This window comes from Dermacentor silvarum, chromosome 2 (assembly GCF_013339745.2).
Source record: "Dermacentor silvarum isolate Dsil-2018 chromosome 2, BIME_Dsil_1.4, whole genome shotgun sequence".
NCBI classification, from domain to species: domain Eukaryota; kingdom Metazoa; phylum Arthropoda; class Arachnida; order Ixodida; family Ixodidae; genus Dermacentor; species Dermacentor silvarum.
The window spans coordinates 82,225,833-82,244,744 of NC_051155.1; the positions used below are offsets into that span (position 1 = coordinate 82,225,833).

At 46.6% G+C, this 18,912-nt stretch overlaps 1 pseudogene; it reads right to left on the reverse strand.

Moving 5' to 3' along the window:
- Positions 1 to 941: 941 nt before the first annotated feature.
- LOC119440189 (uncharacterized) lies at positions 942 to 2,866 on the reverse strand (annotated as a pseudogene).
- Between the last annotated feature and the right edge of the window lie 16,046 nt (positions 2,867 to 18,912).

Here is an 18,912-nt window from a genome sequence, read left to right on the forward strand (position 1 = left end):
CAAAAATCTTTCACCAACGTTAAGATTATAAAGCAGGCACAATGATATCTACAAGGTATATGCCTATGCTGCCTAGGTCCTTCTTTTTTACCGTTCCGCTGAACACAACTAGGCTACAAAAAAAAAAAAAAACAGAGCAGGCCATGTGAGGATGTATTATCTCGGTTCAGGTCTGTAAGCTCCTGTTTAAAGAACCTGAATAGCGCAGAGTGTTCTGAGTTAATCATTTCTTCCTCAAATACCGACATAGCGGTATCCGGAGGGAACATGCTCATTGAATTGCTTTAATGTAGCTGTTGTTTCAAACGCTAATTTCAAGTAGAAGCTTTTGTTTTGAGGTAAAGTCCCTTGAAAGTAACCTGTAACTGTTTGCATATCATTGCACGCAAGAAGAAGAGTCTTAACTATCTATGAAATGCCGTGTGTTTCCTCTCGTACTTTCAAAGCACCCGGCGACGCCCCACTACGGATGGCGGTCACGTGCACAGATCACATACAAAATTCAGACCATTGTTGGTAACTTCTTTGAGCAGCCCTGCACTGCTGTGCAGCACAACGGCGACTCAGATATTTCGAGACATGTCTCTTCGAGTGACCGGTTCTAGGATGAAACATGAACATCTTGTCAAATAGTATGGAAGATAATGATATCATTATTCTAGCAGACATAACACTTTAGTCCCGAACAACGCGTTTTCATTTCATCAAAGCTGTTTCGTCACAAAAGCTGACATCGCAATGAGCCAACACAACTTAAAGATGCTCCGCAGGCACAAGAAAATACACTGCGTACAGAAATACAACACGAAAACCGGTTTCGGAACTAACATCCACCAGTAACCAATGAATACAGTCACAAGCAAACAAGTCACAAGCAAGCAAGCAAAACGAAGCACTGACATAGAATAATGAAAGAAAGCAGTCGCAAGTGCGTGGAGCAGTTAGTTTTTCAGAGTCTTCAGTTTTCGCTCTTTTTCTTTCGCGGCCTTTTCAGCTACAACTTGATCATTCTTTTCTTTCGAAAAATTTACTTAATAACGTGTTAGCTGCTGCACATAGGACGTGGTGCATCACCACTCGCGGGGTGTGTCCATTCTCACACACATCGAAATCAATGCTGTCAATTATTAAATCATGTGTGAGTGCCCAAAGAGCCTCCTTTTGATTTGGCAGTGCATTAAATTGTGTTGCATACTGTTCGCTCCTCAGTTTGTCCAGAACTATTTCTGCTGTAAGAACAGCGTTTGTTATTGGAGGCTGAGGAAACTTGAGACCGCCACGGGTCATGGCCTGCACTAATTCCCCACCTTCAACCTCAATGTTGTCTTCTAGCATCAAATTTCCTTTGCAAGACATGCATGAAAGCTTTTGAACGCAGCATGGGCACAGTAACCAGCAACGTAGGTGGTTGCATGGAGATTCGGTGCCTTCTTCTGATAGTCATCGTCTGCAACCTCAATGTCAAACTTGTCGAGCACATCATCGTTTACTGCCACTGCAGCTGTTGCAGTTTCCATTTCTGGGAGCTCCAGAATATTTTGCAGACGAAGTTTTCGCTCAGACTCATACACTTGTCTTATGGATATGTGGTATTGCGCACCAGCGAGTTGGCGATACTTGCCAAACCTCTCTTCCAAACAATCGGTCTGAAACTTTCCTAACAGCACATAGTCAAAGTGCATTTCCTCTAAGCAATATTTTGTCACTTTTACTAAGGTGTCTGTCGTGAGACGGAGGGCACTGTGCGTCACCCTTGTAAGTGTGCCTGTGTCAAACTTGAGTGACTGCCACAGATCTAGCCACTTCACTACACTCAACAAAAACTGGTCCTGGGGACTTGTTACTGATGTAATAGGTGACTGCAGCTCGTCACGAAGCCGAATGCCCTTGTTGCATGTCTTTACATTCAGAATGCTCCACCACTTTGTTATTATTTGTAAAAACTCTACAGTTCCAACCACATGTTCGAACTGAAGTCTGGGCCCACATGTCCGAAGAGCTGCTGCTGTAGAAGGATTGAAAATTTTTAGTGCAAGCATGACATTTTGGCGCTCAATGTTCGATGGATTAAGAGCTTTTGTTGTAAGCGTTGGTGCAGACTTAATCAGCTGACTCTGTTCTTTTGAGTGAAGCTCTCGAAGAGTTTTAAATGAAGCTGTGAGTATAGGTGGTTTTTCGCTAAGTCCTGTGGGGTTAGGAAAGAACATGCACGTTCTAGCATTTCGCTGATTGATCCAATTGTTTCTCACACACTTCAATAAGTGTACAGGGTCAATTAGAAAAAAAAAGTGGGCGTTCAGAGTCTTCAGGGTGTCTATATACACTTTGAAATTTGCAGGGCGCCCCTAAATGTGACATTGTCTTACGGTTGATGGAGTTGTTGTCACTTATCACTGCAATGATACGTAAACCGACATTCTCCAGCTCAGTAATAATGCTGTGCAAAATGGTATGAAGCTTCTGTGCGCTGATACGCTCTACCGGAAGTATGTGCACTACATTTTTCTGAGATGAAAGCAAGCTTTGCAACATGAACACGTGAGCTGTCTTCGCTGCATTTGAGCTATTACATGCTGCATCAACAATTACGCCTCCCTTATAATCAAAATAAGGCTGCAAGTGGATTTCGTCCATCATGAGAACGACAATTTTCTCATGTTCCTTCATCGTAGTGGCAAGCTTCTTTGCATAGGATAGGAATGAAGCCCCTTGCTGCTCGTGTGTCGGGCTTACTTTGTAGGAATCGCATATACGACGTATTGTTGACTGATGTGGTAGCCTAATGTTTCTAGAACTGCGGAGAAACCTGTAGGCATGCGGAGAAACTGTATATAAAATGCTCGAAAACACTAGCAACTCTGGAGAATACCGCAATGAGTTGCAGTGCGTCACAAGGAGAAGAGCAACTTGCTCTTTGATAAATCGGACAGCATTCAGTTGCTCAACATTCGACAGCTCGCAATTTGAGGCATCTTGAAGTAGAGAAAGTGTCAACGTCAGTATACGCTTAATTCTCTCCTCTTCCTTAGGCAAAATCTTTTGATCTAAGGCCTCAACATCATCTAGCAGGCGGGTCAAGAGGCGCATATCATTAATTTTCACAGGGATGGTATGTATGCCATCACTTGTAGTGAGCTGCACATCTCGGCAATAAACTTTCACAGTGAGGTCCTGTGAGATCGTGATCGACAGAAAAATAGAAGGGGCATCAACAGAAGCAAGACTGAAAAAAGCCACGCAGGTGGGTCGAGAAATAACATTCCAGAAGCTGGAAAGCTTGATTTCCGAAACTCGCTCCAACAGAGTCGGGAAATTGTCGATATTTTTTCCTGACTCTTCCTCCTCGTGGGTCTGAAGTGATGCGGCGATGGCTTCCCGCAAGGAAGCTGCTTCAAGGCGCATCCTCTTTTCATCAGGTGCCTTTCGAGACGTGGCTGTAGCGGGTGCGGAGAGGTACGCGGGACAGTTCGGGAAAACACAAGGAACGGCGTCGGGGCTAAGGCGAGCAATCTTCAATATTGCCTCGACGACCTTGCCTGTTTTTGAGTCCACATAACTAGAAGAAGTCCGAATGTCTGACGCTCGGGAGTACCGTTCGCAGACCTGGACACCAAACGGAAATAAGTTGGCATATTTAGGAGAGCTAACATGACGAGTGAAACAGTGAACACAAGATACTGAAAACTGGCGTCGCGCAGCATGTCAACGTTTACAGATCGTGGACTAAACGTCACGATTTTGTAACTTACCACTGAGCGCTTTCCGGGTACGAAATCAGCACGTGGAATGGCTTTTAACCATTGCCTTCTTCTGTCAGCGTCAGCCGGGAAAGTGAACACGCGCACAGCCTTCTCCCCGTCGTAGTTCCCGCGGCAGCCGGGAACACAACAGTGACCTGGCATTTTCACAAATAGCCCAGGAAATGTCACACGCACATGTTACTTTTAAGGATGTTTCACTCGATATCCATCCAAGAATTCGCCGCCGGAGCCAAACTTCAGTAAATGGCAAAGAAACGACGAAGAAACACGTGCAACGCACAAGGTATATGTAACGAACGCAAAGAACACGTGCAAACTTGACGATGGCGATGTCCACAGCAAAGGCGATGTCTCATCTCACATTACTATTTTGAAATTAATATTTAAAAAAAAGCTTCCCGATAATAATGTTTAAATTGTGCATTAGCAGGAATAGAAATAAAAGTTCTCGCACTGTGCAAGATGGATTTTGCGTCTTGTGTATTAGTCAAAATACTTATCTTGTTTCTTATGCGAAAGTGCGCCTCTGAGTACTTTGTATTGATGCGGTTTGAAACGGCGCGGGAAGCGCCGGTGAGAGAACGATTGCAGCGGCCACCAGAGGGGTGCTGCCTCGCCGGTCGCGGTACGGTGTAGCGGCGGCGTGTGCTCCCGCCGTCGTAGTGCGGTGACGTCACGCGTCAGAGCGGCAGTCGTCGAGAGGCCTTAAAAGTCTAGGCGGTGTTGGTTTGGCTTACCTTTAGTCCGGCGTATGCACGGAATCGGAAATTTGAACTGCGCGCCATGGTGACGTCTCGGACGTCACGGTGACGTCTCCGCCGTAGCCTTCGCAGTGCAAGGCTTTGGAGGAGGAAGGGGAGCACAGTGGAGGCCGTGTTTGATTGCCGATAACTCCGCTTCTGCTGAACGCATTGAAGTACTTTTTGCGGCAAAGTGATTCTGAAATAGCCCATTTTCACTTCAAATGTCTTTATCCACTTCGATAAAAAGTGGTTCAGGGCCCCTTTAAAGGGATACGGACACAAAAGTTGGCGGGTGGTTTTTGCGTCGGAACAAAAGTTTAACTGTTGAAAATGACGAATACAATAAGCTGCGTTGAAAAAAAGAACGAGAAACATCTTTTTTTTTTTGCGAATTTCTCTGGCACCTAGCCTCCAAGGGGCCGCCGGCAGAAGCTGAAATTTGGCGTGATAACATCCACCCGCGGCCAAGGTCGGCCTACAGCTGTCGCGGTGTTTCCAGGAGTGTCCCTCACTTGCAGCGTTTGTTTAACCCCTTTCGACGATCTTCGCGCGTGGTCCGTCTGAAACACTATCCCCGTCGGCGTTCCACGTAGGTGGTGCGTCTTACATGAGGCTTCCCGCGGTCGTCGCTCGGTATTGACGCGTTCGTCGCGACGGAAGGAAATGCCCAGAAATTCTGTTATAACCGCATCGTCGGTCGTGACACGCCGTCGCACACGTTTCCCAGCGACGAGAAGGTGCTCAAAGTTTGGATACCTGCCTATTAGAGACCTTTAGATTGTACGGTAATCGGGTAAACGCGGGCGTTGGGGCGTTCGGGCAGAACCGTAAACGTGAGCGGCCTGTATGGTGCTGCTACCTGGTGGCGCAGATCTCAAACAGACAAAAACAGCTAATATTGCAGTAACCAAGTGTATTCTACTTCGCTGCTGGTGTAAATCTTCGGCAGCAGCACGATTACGCCACTGCCGAAAATTTACACCAGGAAAGGATCAATAATTCTTGCATAAAGCCCAAACCACATGAGAGCGATCTTGTGCACGACGGCGACGAGCGACGGCTTCGAGCGATGAAACGGGCTGTCGCGCGAGCAGATCGCTTGTTCTTGTCGCTCGATCGCTTGGTGCTGTAAATCTAGAATTCGCCGCTCGTCGCCCAGAAGTGCTGTGAGCGACTATCCAATAGCGCGAAGACGGAACTGGCTATACATCAGTCAAGTACTACCGATTGTCGCACGGAACGAGCAAAACTAGATTTTGATATGTGCAAGGATAATAACGTAGTGCAAGACCTTTAGAAATATTTATGCTGCTCTTTACACTAAAACACATCAACTTAAATTAATAAAGCACGCGTCACGCCAGTTTCGGCGAGTATTTGCTGCCCTCATAGTGGCAACACCGGGGAGACGTCGCTCAAAGTCGTCGCTCGGCTCGTCACTCGCATGCAGTACGACTTGTAGGCGACGAGCGAACGCGACAGCCATCTCCATCGCGTCGCTTGTCACTGTCGCGCGCAAGATCGCGTGCATGCGGTTTAGTGTGTGGTGCAGAGCGAAATCTTCGCGCTACGGTTCGCGAAAACCTGACCGGCACTTCCACGGCCGCCTACTCTTCTTCGTCGCTTGACGAGGAAGGCTCGTAACCATAAGCGGTACTATTTCTTGCCAAGTTGGAATGGTCCTAGTCTTCAGACGTGTACTCATCGCTGGTAGACGCACCAGAACTCGAATCCATGCTCGCGATGGCGGCGTCGGCGCGCTTCGAATGACCGCGGCCGGCCGGCGGGCTACCCGACGAGGGTGTCGTGACGTCACGCCTTCCGATTCACGTGGGTCGGGCGGCGAGGCGCGCGCTCACAAAAACGCCAAAAATAAAGCTATCGGCTCAGAAATGCAGCTAAGCGACTACTTCTTTTCGGTGCAATCACACAGTGAGAATTCATTTTCAGAATTTTCGTAAAATTTTCAGATTTTGTGTCCGTATACCTTTAATTAACCTAGACAAAAAAAAAGTCGCAGTTCTGCCCGAAAGCCGAAGCATCGGTTGCGATAGCAAACTAGTGGACAGCTATACAAAGTAAGGATAGTAGTTTTATTTGCCATACAAACTTTTAAACATAGGCATACTAACTAAATTAACAAGCATAGTGTCATGCGCGCACAAGCAAACATGTAGGCATCTCACTCGATGACCGCGGTAACTCGCTGTCAAAACGCTGTAGTGAGTAAACGCGGCAGCAGCAGTGAAGAAAATTTTCCCTTTAATTACTTCTCTCCGCCTAGCGGATTTCCGCTGAACTATTACGTGAAACACTTGCCTTGTCTTCAAGTTGTCGGTGAATTCGACTTCGCCCTGGCATCTGCTAGCCGTACTGGTTAGCTCAGATGGTAGAGTGGCTGCCCCGGAAAGGCGGTGGTCCCGGGTTCGAGTCCCGGACCAGGACGAATTTTTCTTCAGCTGCGAGGCTTTTCTTTCGAGGAACCCGTATGGGTTCGCTCTGTAGCAACTGCTACGATTGGGTGGATGTCTTATTTTCCCTTTATTAACCAAAACTATGTAAAATAGCAGATAACTACAACATGAGGACCAGAACGCACATATGTACTAAACCGTCTGTAAGGTCACATTTTCTATAGAAAAGTTATCTAATGAGGAATTTAGACAGCTAAGTGCTCGCAGCTTTAATGAGAAAAAGCTATCCATGACTAGCATGAAAAAAGAAAGAATGAAAGTACTGCATGAAAATGTATCAGTTGTGTTAAAAAAGCCTAACTTTTGAAATAGCACGCCAACAGAGCACGCTGCGGCTACTGAACGCATGTAGCAACGGGTTTAGACAACACACTGCCATTTGCTGCGTTTCGCTCTGACCGTTAGTTAAGTGCCGACGTGAGCACGTGCATGAGCTTTTTGTCGGATTACCGCCAAAGTAACAATGAAAGAGGTTGAAGAACAACGTGTGTGTGTAATTTTGCTACAAACTTGGCAAAACGTTCACAGAGGCACTTGAATTGCTTATGCAAGCATACGGGGAAACTGCAAGGTCGATCTAAATGGTCGCGAAGCTTCGAGCGAGAAGCGGTTCAGAACGAATTGTCACCGACATCAGCAAGGGTGGTTATTGGAGCAGCGATTGAAGCGCGACTATGTTGGGAGGGAACAAACATTAGGAAAGAAAAAAGCGCTTTTTAATTAAAGCGAGTAGTAGTTCGATTCATGCAACGAAAAGTAAAATTCCTAATCAATTTTATGTACGCATGGCGAAAAAAGAACAACTCTATTTTACTTGATCGTTATCAATAAATACCTTTTTTCAGCGCCCACCGATAGCGGCGGGTGTTGACGCTGCTATCACTTGCAATGCAATGCAGCTCTTGAAGTGGACAGAAAGGCGCGCTCGTAAAGTTCACGCCCCTCTCATATGTTGTGTTGCTTTGCTTGTCGACGTTTGTCTGAATATAGTGACGCGGGTAGTTTCATTGTTTCTTAAGCTGTTCAGTCAAAAGTAGTGAGTTGCGATCGCCAGATTGTTGTTTACTTTAGTTGTTTTCGTTGGACAGCGCTGGCCGACGAGCTTGGCGTCTAACGAAAGGACGAGCACTCTACGCCCAAAGCGTTCGTCGGCCTCCAAAGAAAGTATGTTACGTGCAGCGATGCGATTTCGACTCCCGTACGGCTGAACTTTTCCTGCATCGCTTTCCGCGCTGAAAGCTCGAAACGCCCATCAAGTCGAATGACGGGGTATTTGAATATACAGCTCTAATAGCCAGCCATCGAAAACAAATTTTGCGCCTTTGCGAACAAAATGACGTTACTTCTGTTTTTAACGGATATGACGTCAAATTATTTTTCCTTCCGCCGGAAGTGTTCCCTCCTCACACAGATGGCGCTAAGCCGCATGAACCGCAGATGAACCGCCATGTTTTGAACGTATGGGCTTCTATGGAAGCTTCGCTACCAGGTATATTTACCTTGGAAACTGTATGAGTCGCACTCGGTTCTATGAGTAGTTTGATCATTTTGAACAGGGCATAATGTCGGTTGGTAACGATCCCAAGCCTGGACGACTTTCCACATCAACAGATGATTACCATGTTGAGAGAGTGCGTGGGAATTCGTGGAAATCGTCGTTTAACTGCTTGAGAACTAGCTGATGAAGTGGGCATCAGTGCAGGATCATGAGTAACAAACTTGAGATGCGTCGTGTCAGTGCAAAATTTGTGCCGCGTTTTTGACTAACGACCAGAAACAGACCCGTGTTGAAGTCATCCAGGAACTGCTTGTCACTGGCTATGACAATGAAAACTTCCTTAACTTATAACAGGAGATGAGACGTGGGTTTAGGGCCGTGATATTGATACGAAGGCGCAGTCGTCGCAATGGGTGGGCGAACGGTCTCCTCGGCCAAAAAAAGCACGCATGAGTCGGTAAAAGATCTAGGTAATAGTGATGTTTTCTGACTGCAAAGGCATTGTCCATCAGCAATTTGTACCATGTGGTCATATGAGGAACAAGGAAGTCTACCAAAGAATTCTAGTGCGTTTGCGGGATACTATGAGCAGTAAAAGACCTGAATTGTGGGAAATCCGGACTTGGTTGTTGCAACATGACAATGCGCCAGCTCACGCGTCGCTCCTTTTCTGAAGCTATCTAGCAAAACATCACACTCTGGTTTTGCCTCATCCACCGTACTTTCCAGAACTTGCCCCTGAAGACTTTTTCCTGTTTCCCGAACTTGAAACCTCGTTGAAAGGACGTCGTTTCCATGCCATAAAAGAAACTTCAAGAAAATGTGACACAATATCTACGCGCCATCCCAGAAAAAGCGTTCCAGGAGGCTTTCCAAAAATGGAAGAAATGGTGGGAACAATGCATTCTCAGAAGAGGGGACTACCTTGAGGGGGACAGTGCCTAAAGTGCTTCACAATAAGCAATAAAGATGTTATAGCAAAAGTTTGGTTTCTTTTCGAACACACTTCGTACATATTTGAATTGAATAACTCTTTTGGAGCCAAGGCAACATAAAAAATATTTTGTCCTCCGTATACATGCCGCAGTGGTTGGGTGAATGCAGAGAGATTCAAGTGAAGATTTTATGTATACATTGCTAACCAGAGAAAAAAAAGCGTTTTTAAATGTGTTTCATTATGACATAATTGCTCCGTCATCACAAACACATTAGACATCATTCATACATGTTCAGAGTTATTTGTACTGATGACATCTGGACCTCCAGGCGAACATCGTACCTTGAAGGAAAAAGAAATTCCACTCAATGTTGGACAATTCCAAAAACTGCTTCACCTTGGCCATGTTAGGGCTATGTTTTTTTCAATAGTTGTTAGAGGCCAATATAGTAGTGATCTTGCACGAAATAGATCTATTGTTAACCGTAAAACTGAGGCTGCGAGATAGAGATTCAAGGTCTGTTATTTCACTACCCTGATTGTTGTGTGGCCAGAAAAGCACACTTGACTGTGCTTAATTGCACCTTGTTGGGGGAGAGAACCATTGTACAGACTGTGTTCAACACCCTTGCATTGCCCTGCTACTTGACATGTGGGCTGTTGCTGTAGTGCACGGCATCGCATTGATGCGCAGCGCAAAACTCGGCTCTCCTGTTTCCTTTCATGCCCTTTATACCCCTTCCTCAGCGCAGTTGCTTGTATTTACGTATTTATTTATTTTACTTATTTAATACCCACAGCGCCCATTTAGGCATTACAGTGGGGGGGGGGGGGGGTACAGGAGAAAAACAAGCATAAAATAAAAAGTGCAGGTTTCCATAAATTCGGGTAAATGAACAACAGATTATTATACGTCGACACGAAAGCATACGGCCGCGTTCCACACAGCCACGACGAACACAAGCGCGCTGCCGATGTCGCATGTCAAAAAAAAGTACAGAAAGCACAATGATGACAAAGATTCATAATAAAAAGGCAAATAACAAGCGAAGAATAGCAGCAACACGCGGTGGTTATAAAGTGACACTGGTGAACCTGCCTGTCTTCCTACCCTTCTACCTCTTTCCTCCAAGACATTCTATACAGAAATTATATAATGTGTCAACATTATAAAGCTAGGTGTACATGATTTACTAGAGAAAGTAGAACATTCTAGATCACACCCTTCACATGCGAATAACTCATAAGAGATTCTGAACGACATGAATGTGTCCGACCTTTGAAGTTACAGCATTGTATTTGAGAGAGAGAGAGAGAAACGAAGAGGGAAAGGTAGAGAGGTTAACCAAGGACTTGCCCGGTTGACTACAGTACACTTGGGGAGGGGGAAAGGGGAAGAATAGATAAGGAGAGAAAGGAAACATAACCGTCAGTCATTCGCAGAGACAGTCACAGAAGAATCTCCGCTGTCACAAGCGTTCGTACAATCCAGTATTCTTCACGAACTGCAGAAGGACTTTTGCGGCCTTTTGCAAGCAAGAATGCATAGGCCATGGCCCAAGGATCTTTTCTTCCGAGAGCGTTCTTTTATCTAACAGGTTGTGTTTAGCTTGGATAATACGTCATTGAGTGCCAAAAGATGGACAGTGACACAGAAGGTGTTCGAGAGTCTCGTCGCGCCCGCACAAATTGCACGCCGCACTTTTGGCCATTCCTATTGGGAACGAATAGGCGTTGGTAAATGCGACGCTTAACCTCATGCGACACAGTAAAGTTGTTTCGCGACGGGAGAGTCCAGGTGGTAGGCGAAGTCACAAGTTAGGGTCAAGAGAGTACAAACGTGAGTTGGTGAAACCCAGAAAATTCTATCGTAGAAGTGTGATGTGCGGAGCAAGCGATTGAAGTTGCCGCACACAGGGGCGTAGCCAGGGGGGGGGGGGGGGTTCAACTCCCCCCCCCCCGAAATTTTTTCCGCCCCCTCCCCTCCCCCCCACTTACCCACCCTTTGCTCTCGTCGCTGCGCGCTGACATAATTCAAGAAACCGGTGCTAATATCGCAATTTCATTCCTGGGCGCTTCCGTTTGGGTTGGTAATTTACAGCGAATCATGTCTGAATATGGAAAAAACTGTCACGGTGTTTGTCAAGGCTTTGACACTCTGTGATGTTTTGGGCGAGAATGTGGCGACCGCATTCTGAGGCAACAAATGCGGCAGCCGCATTTTAGATGAAGGCGAAAATGCTCGAGGCCCGTTTACTTAGATTTAGGTGCACGTTAAAGACCCCAGGTGGTCGAAATCTCCGGTATACATTTCCGCCGCTTCCCTTCAGGTGCCGGTTAGGTCGCGTACGCGCAGGATCTTAGGCTACGTTCACACTTGGTCTCGAAGCTGTCGGAAGCGGCAAAATCTTGCAAAAATCCAGCCCGCCTAGGGGGCAAAACAGGCATAAAAACAAGCTGCGAGCTAAATCGGTCTCGGGCCGATTTTTTCGCCATGGTGAAGCGGAAACGCGGCGGAAAGTCGTTCTGCTTCACTGGAAGCTACACTAGCATGTAAACAACCGGTCGTAAAATTGAACATGGCACTAAAAGTGTAGGCTGTAATGCTGATCGACGCGATCAAGAACCAGCCCTTGCTCTACGACAAGAGTGGCACTAAAACGTACTGTCAGCAATACTCGCGATAGTATTCAACGTTGCGCGACCGGAGGTGCGGCAACGAAGCCTTGGCGTGACCCGACTTCTCGCGCTTTTGCAAAGCCAGGCGAACCCACCACCGCCGTTTCCGAGGTGTCCGCGTCTTCCCTTTATTCATTGCCCATTTCTAGAAAATAAGTAGGTAGAACTATAAAAGCCATTTCTTCTTCCACTTCCACGGCAGACAATAGTTAGGCAGATTTCTCGTTGGCGCTCCATAATTCTCCTCGCACGTGTACGGTATGTTGCAGAAGTCGCGGGGTGCTTTTCTCGTCGCAACGATAGATTGGGAGCGTAGGTCTCACGTAGGACGCGCAGGCTTTGGCGAGCCCCAACACAAGGGCCAGCCTGGGTTTAGCTGTGGCGTTCTCGTTGCCCCTTTGGTTTCCTAGAGGCGCCGACAATACGAAATGATGAAATGTTATTACAACTTGTAAATAAAGGCTATTAAAGAAATATTATCACGCCTAGGCACCAACCTGTGACTCAGCGCTACCGCGCCCGTGTGAGAATTACGGAACGCCAACGAGGAATTTACCGAAGGTCGCAGATGACACGCGAAGTTGCGTAAAATGATCACTTTTGATGACGGTACGTGGGTCAAAGAATAAACATACCGCTCGAAATAATGCGATAATGAGCGCCACAACACCGACAAACGTACGCAGAGTAGATGGATCTGGACGAAAACGGCAGCGGCGGCCGCGGCGGTAGCAAAACAAATGTGAACAACTTGGACAGGCGCGGAAAATATTTTCCGGCCGCTTTGGCCTTTCCGCCCGCTTGCCGCTTCCCAAGTGTGAACGTAGGCTTAGTCTGCACGAGAAACGTCTCTTGTTTGCGATTGCGTCCCTACGGAAGGCTGGTAATTACTGTTGTGTTGTTGAATCCCAAACCAGCAATTACGGAAGGCTGGTAGTTGCTGTTTTGTTGTGGAATCCCAAACCAGCAATGTACACACGAAGGGGTTGATAACAGCAGTGAAATTCCACCGTCTCGCAACAGAATGCAAGAAACAGACAGCCGACAAGCATGAATTACTGCTGTGCGCAGTACAGCGTAAGTAAACTCTTGTTGCAGGCGCTGACAGTTCTCGTCGGAGTTCCCGCGTCCTGAGAAATTCATTATGTGGACATGCACTGAACAAGACCGGAGTTCATTCCTGCATCACTGGTACACCAATCAGTCGAGATTCTGTGAGGTACAAGGCCGCTTCCTGTTTGCACCGGCGTAAGTGAAGCAGAAATGAGGTGCACGCACTACTTAAAATGCGTACATATGCCATATCTATGGTGTGCGGTGAAATATCCTGTACAATTCTGAATCTGTTGACGTAAAGGCAAATGACGGCTGCACGCTCGCACACAGCGGAAGACACAGAGGCCCATGCACTTGCCGCAGGAAATGCAACCCTCTCGTATGAGGGAGCAGGGCGACGAAAGCTTCAAAAAAAAAAAAGCCTTACGCGTTTTTGCGCGTATTTAAGTTTTCTAGCGCAAAGACGCAGCGAACAAGCTATTGCTATGGGAGTAGTTATAGCCTGGTCACACGTGCATTTTCACGCGTATAGCCGCCCTTGACTTGTGAAACGCACTTCGCCCCGACGAGGACGACGCCATCTACGCTTAACGGAAATTGACAATTAATGATGTCTTCTCCGATCGGGCGGGTCGTCTCAATGATGCGTCTTCGAAGACTGGTCCATTCAGTGGCGCGATGAGAGACCGTTGCTCCAAACGCCCACTGTATCTGTCGTACTTACTGTATTTACTGAGTTTACATTTTACTTAATTTCTTCACAAGCACACGCACACGCGAGGGGGGGGGGGGCGGTCCCATGTCTTTGATATACATGTATAGAGTCTGCTTAAACTACCGATATTTATTATCGATCACGTGACGTAGAGGAAAGCAGAAGCTTGCCCCCCCACTCCCCCCCCCCCCCCAGTCGGGCCGGTGAACCCCCCCACCCCGAAAAAAATTTCTGGCTGCGCCCCTGGCCGCACAGCATCCATTCTTGGTAGTGGTATAGGAACCAGTTGATGTTTTTGATGAGCCGAGCGTGCTACTTCGTCTGCGCTGTCGTTGCCAATACAATACATAGCAGTTGTATTTGAAATTTCACTGGCATTATTAGCACTCAAGTCCATCCCTAAATAATGTGAACACAGTGAGCGCATACCCAGTGTAAACAAAGTACTCACGCCATGCCAATAGACGCACACACATATAATGCTCTGAGCAGGCAACTAAATATAGAAAAATAGAGAAAATACGCGAAAAATGCGTTCAGTAGAATTCTTCACTTTATGCACAAACAAATTTCAGATACACTTGCCCTCTTCGAAATCAACTAAATGTGCTTCGGCGTATGGTTTATTTCAAAGTAATGTTTCTTCACACTTGCAGGTAATAATTAATTCGCCCACAATGTCAGCTGGCTCTCAGGGGCACTCGCATTTACATTCGCCTAAACTAAGTGACTTCCCACTCTTGAAATCAGAAGAAATTAGTGAAAGGCTCTCGAATGTGTGTCTATCTGTAGTGATATTACAGCTCGTGTAAGTGCTTCAATGTCATCCGCATGCGAGCAATATTGAAAACACTTATGTCTATCTGAGCACCGCACCACATTCGAGCTGGCAAAATATGCGCGTTTTCTTCGTGTGCGTCACCATAAGTATACATTTCCGCACTGTAATGAACAGCCATTCTGGGCCTGATTTTCGCTTACCGTTGTTGTGGTCTACTCTAAAGTTCCACTGGAGAGACCGGGGTTCTGCTTGCTTTGGTGGTTTTCTCATTAGTGTCGACCTCCCGCTTTAATTCTGTATAGAGAAAAATCAGTTTAGCGAGAATATAAGGAAAATGCAGAAATTTGATAACTCGAGAAGCATAAGCTCATAAGAACGGTCTTATTAAGGCCTATTTTGGGGCTGGTGGGTACCTCATAGTCGCAAATCGACACTGCATAGCAATCACCACACAAAAGCAAAATGTCCGACTTGTTATGTTGTTTTGCTTCTTTCATTGTTTTTTTTTAGCTACGCAGCGCTGCTTTCTCACAACATTTATGAAACGAAGCAAGTGCTGAAAACCAGATTTTTCTGTCTGCTATGAAACTTGAAACTGCTACAATTGACGTGACATATCGCGCCGTTGAAATTTTGCCAGTGGCATAGAACTTCGCCCCTTCTACAAGTAACGAGGGTACTGCTTATCTCCGAGAGATATTGTGGCAAATCCTGCGGCTAGTGCAAACCGACACTTTGGAGATGCTGCGTCGTCGGATTTATATGATTATGGTCGCGTCACGCAAGCTTCGAGCTAAATTGGGCTTTGAATTTTAGTGAACTCGACGCATTGAACAGGAAAGCTAGAAACCTACGCAAAGCGACACACTATACAGAGGAAAGTGCGTAACACATCAGAAAATTGTTCAAGAACTCGTAGTCGCAAATCAACACTGCATAGCAATCACCACACAATAGCAAAATGTCCGACTTGTTATGTTCTTTTGCTTCCTTCATAGTTTTTTAGCTATGCAGCGCTGCTTTCTCACAACATTTATGAAACGACGAAAGTACTGAAAACCTGATTTTTCTGTCTGCTATGAAACTTGAAACTGACACAATTGACGTGACATATCGCGCCGTTGAAATTTTGCCAGTGGCATAGGACCTCGCCCCACGCGTCGTTTGACAGATTGGAACTACGAAATGCAATGCATTAATCACGCAAAGGCCACGAAAGAAGTTAAAAAATAGCACATTTCATAATTAGAAATCTACATGCGATTACCAGCGGCGCTAGAAAACGCAACCCCTAATCAAAATCACATGAAATTTTAAGCACATGAAATTTTAACAAATGGACAGCATGCTACACAGGAAAAAAAGATCGCCAGCAATAATACAATTGGAGGAAACCGAAACTGAGCTACGCCTGCAGTTATAGCTACTTCACATGCCAAAACTTCCAATGCGCTTGTTCGCATTAGTACAACAGGTTATGATATTGAAGTCACCGAGATTTGTTATTTGCTGTCTCATAATACTACAATGTTAGAAATTAAGCATTTAGTAAGCGTAGCACATGGGAAGCAAAAATCGACTTACTAAATAGACACACGCTCGCAGCGGGCGCGCCGATCCAGCCAACATGGCGGCCCGCCACCGCTGATAGCCCGTGTGACCGTCGTACTCGCACGATTTGTCGAAGCTAGCACTTGAAGAAAACCGCTCGTATTTATGCACATTTTACACACCTTGGGGACACTACAGGTTCCTCCGGGTACCATTTGGCCTCAATACAGCCCCTGAGCTGTTTCCGCAAGCAATTGACACTATCTTCGAACGTCATGGTCTTGTAAGGCCATACTTTGACCATATATTGGTCGCATAAAGAACACTGGATGAACATTTGGTTCACCTGCGTAGAGTGCTCAGCACAGCACGAGCTAAGAATCTCAGACTGAACCATGAAAACTCAAACTGGGTTTGCCGACAGTAACCTTCCTAGGACATCATTTGACACAGCAAGGCATATCGCCCCTGATCCAAGCAAGGTCAAGGCCATCAACACTATTCCAGCACCAACTAGGAAAGCTGAGCTTCAATTCCTGGGAATGGCAACATTCCTCATGGAGTTCGTCCCGAATTCTCAACAAAGACACAGTCCCTTCGAGATATTCTCAAGTCTGATGGTGCATGGCATTGGACTCCTAAGATGTCAGATGCATTCAATGAGCTCAACAGCAAGCTGGCAACAACTCCAGTCTTGCACTACTTCGAGCCTGCGCAGTCTATTGAAATATCCACAGACGCAAGTTCCTATGAAATCGGAGGCGTCCTTCTTCAGAATGGAGAGCCAGTAGCCTATGCATCTGCTGCACTCACGCCAGCACAGCAGCGCTATGCGCAAATTGAGAACGAACTGTTAGCCGTTGTGTTTGCCTGTGAGCAATTTCACTATTATGTCTGTGGGCACAGCATTGTGGCTGAGACTGATCACAAACCTTTCATCGGTCAACAGTGTAAGGATTTCCACAAAGTCTCCCCCAGGCTACAACGCCTACTACTTCGACTTCAGCGCTACGCTATAAAGTTGGGGTACATACCTGGTAAACACCTGGCAGTTGCAGACACTGTGTCGAGCGCCTGATCCAGCAGAGACTATTAAGACCTCGGACCAAGAGCATCAGGTTCTAGCCGGTACATTGGTGCAAGCTTCTACTTCAAAGCTGAGACCAGAAACTGCCCAGCTACTGATAGCACGCTCCAACGTGTAGCCTCGTACATCCAGAATGGCTGGGCTGACAAGATCTCAAAATTCGCCCCAACAGTGAAGCCCTATTATTCGATCAGAAGCGAACTGTACACAACTGATGGCTTTCTGTGTTATGGTGAACGACTCGTTGTGCCCCAGGCATGTCAAAAATAAGTGCTCTCAAGGCTCCACATCACCCATCGAGGCATCGTCTCGTGTAAAAATACAGCTCGCCAAAGTGTCTACTGGCCCAGTATAAGCCAGCACATTGAGCATATGATATGTAACTGCGAGGTCTGCCAACGCCATCAGCGAGCTAACCAGTGAGAACCACTCCTTGACAGAGAACTACCGACACGTCCTTGGGAGAAAGTGGCAGTGGACTTTTTCCACCACAGTGGTGCTACTTATTTGCTTTTAGTAGACTGCTCTTCTAAGTTCGTGGAGGCCAAGAAAATGTTAACCACTTCAGCCTTAGCTGTCATCACAGTGCTGAAGGATATGTATGCACGCTTTGGCATACCTTCAGAAGTCGTGAGTGATCAAGGCCCTCCATTCAATTCCTATGACTTAGGAAACTTAAACAAGGAATGTGACATCATCCACAAACCCAAATCACCTCTTTTCTCTCACTCAAATGGACTAGTTCAGATAACTGTCCAGATCATTAAAGCATCAATGACAAAAGCACTGTCCGAAGGCAAACAACCCTCAGTGGTGCTGATGAATCACCGAGCAACTCCAATGAATGGCCTCCTGTGCCCTGCAGAGATGCTTATGGGAAGAAGGATAAGAACATTTATTCCAGCCCATCCCGGCAATTTGTTACCGCACTACGCGCATAAGGCTCTCCAAACCAACCTTCAAATAAGGCAGCAAGCACAGCGCAAGTATGCTGACCAGCCTGCTAGAGATCTGCCTCCGTTAAGCCATAACATGCCCGTTTGGTTTTGGCATGGAAAGAAATGGGAGAAAGCAGTCATAACCCAGGTAGGCCCAGTGCCACGGAGGTATACTGTTACAGCAGCCAATTATCAAGCGTTCGTGCGCGACCGACACCACCTACGAGTACGACGCTACTCAAGGGATACCAAGGCAATTCCTGAAGACTACTACCTTATCGAGTCAACAATAGTAAATGAGCCAAGCCATTCTGCACCATTCAGAAGGAGCAAGCTCCTTCTGACCGCCCCTCTGACCCACAGCCAAGATCTCTTCCCGACCGCCCCTGAGACCCTACAACAGTGCCACCGCAAGCACTCCCGAAGGAGACCCGTTCCGGAAGAACAGTAAGAACTCCATCAAGATTCCTTATGTGATCTTTTCTTTGTTTTGTTAGTTCTTGTGTGACGGTGTGTATGCAATATCATGTGATTGCTAGCGCCCCCAGCACATCTCTTCGCCCTTACATGATAAACGCCTCTCCTAAGCGGACAGAGGCCAGTTCACGAGCAACGCTCAAAATGGCGTGTGTTGTCTTTCGTCCAAACTTTTCTTAATCTAAGGCCATCCAGATATAACAGAAGCTGCACTG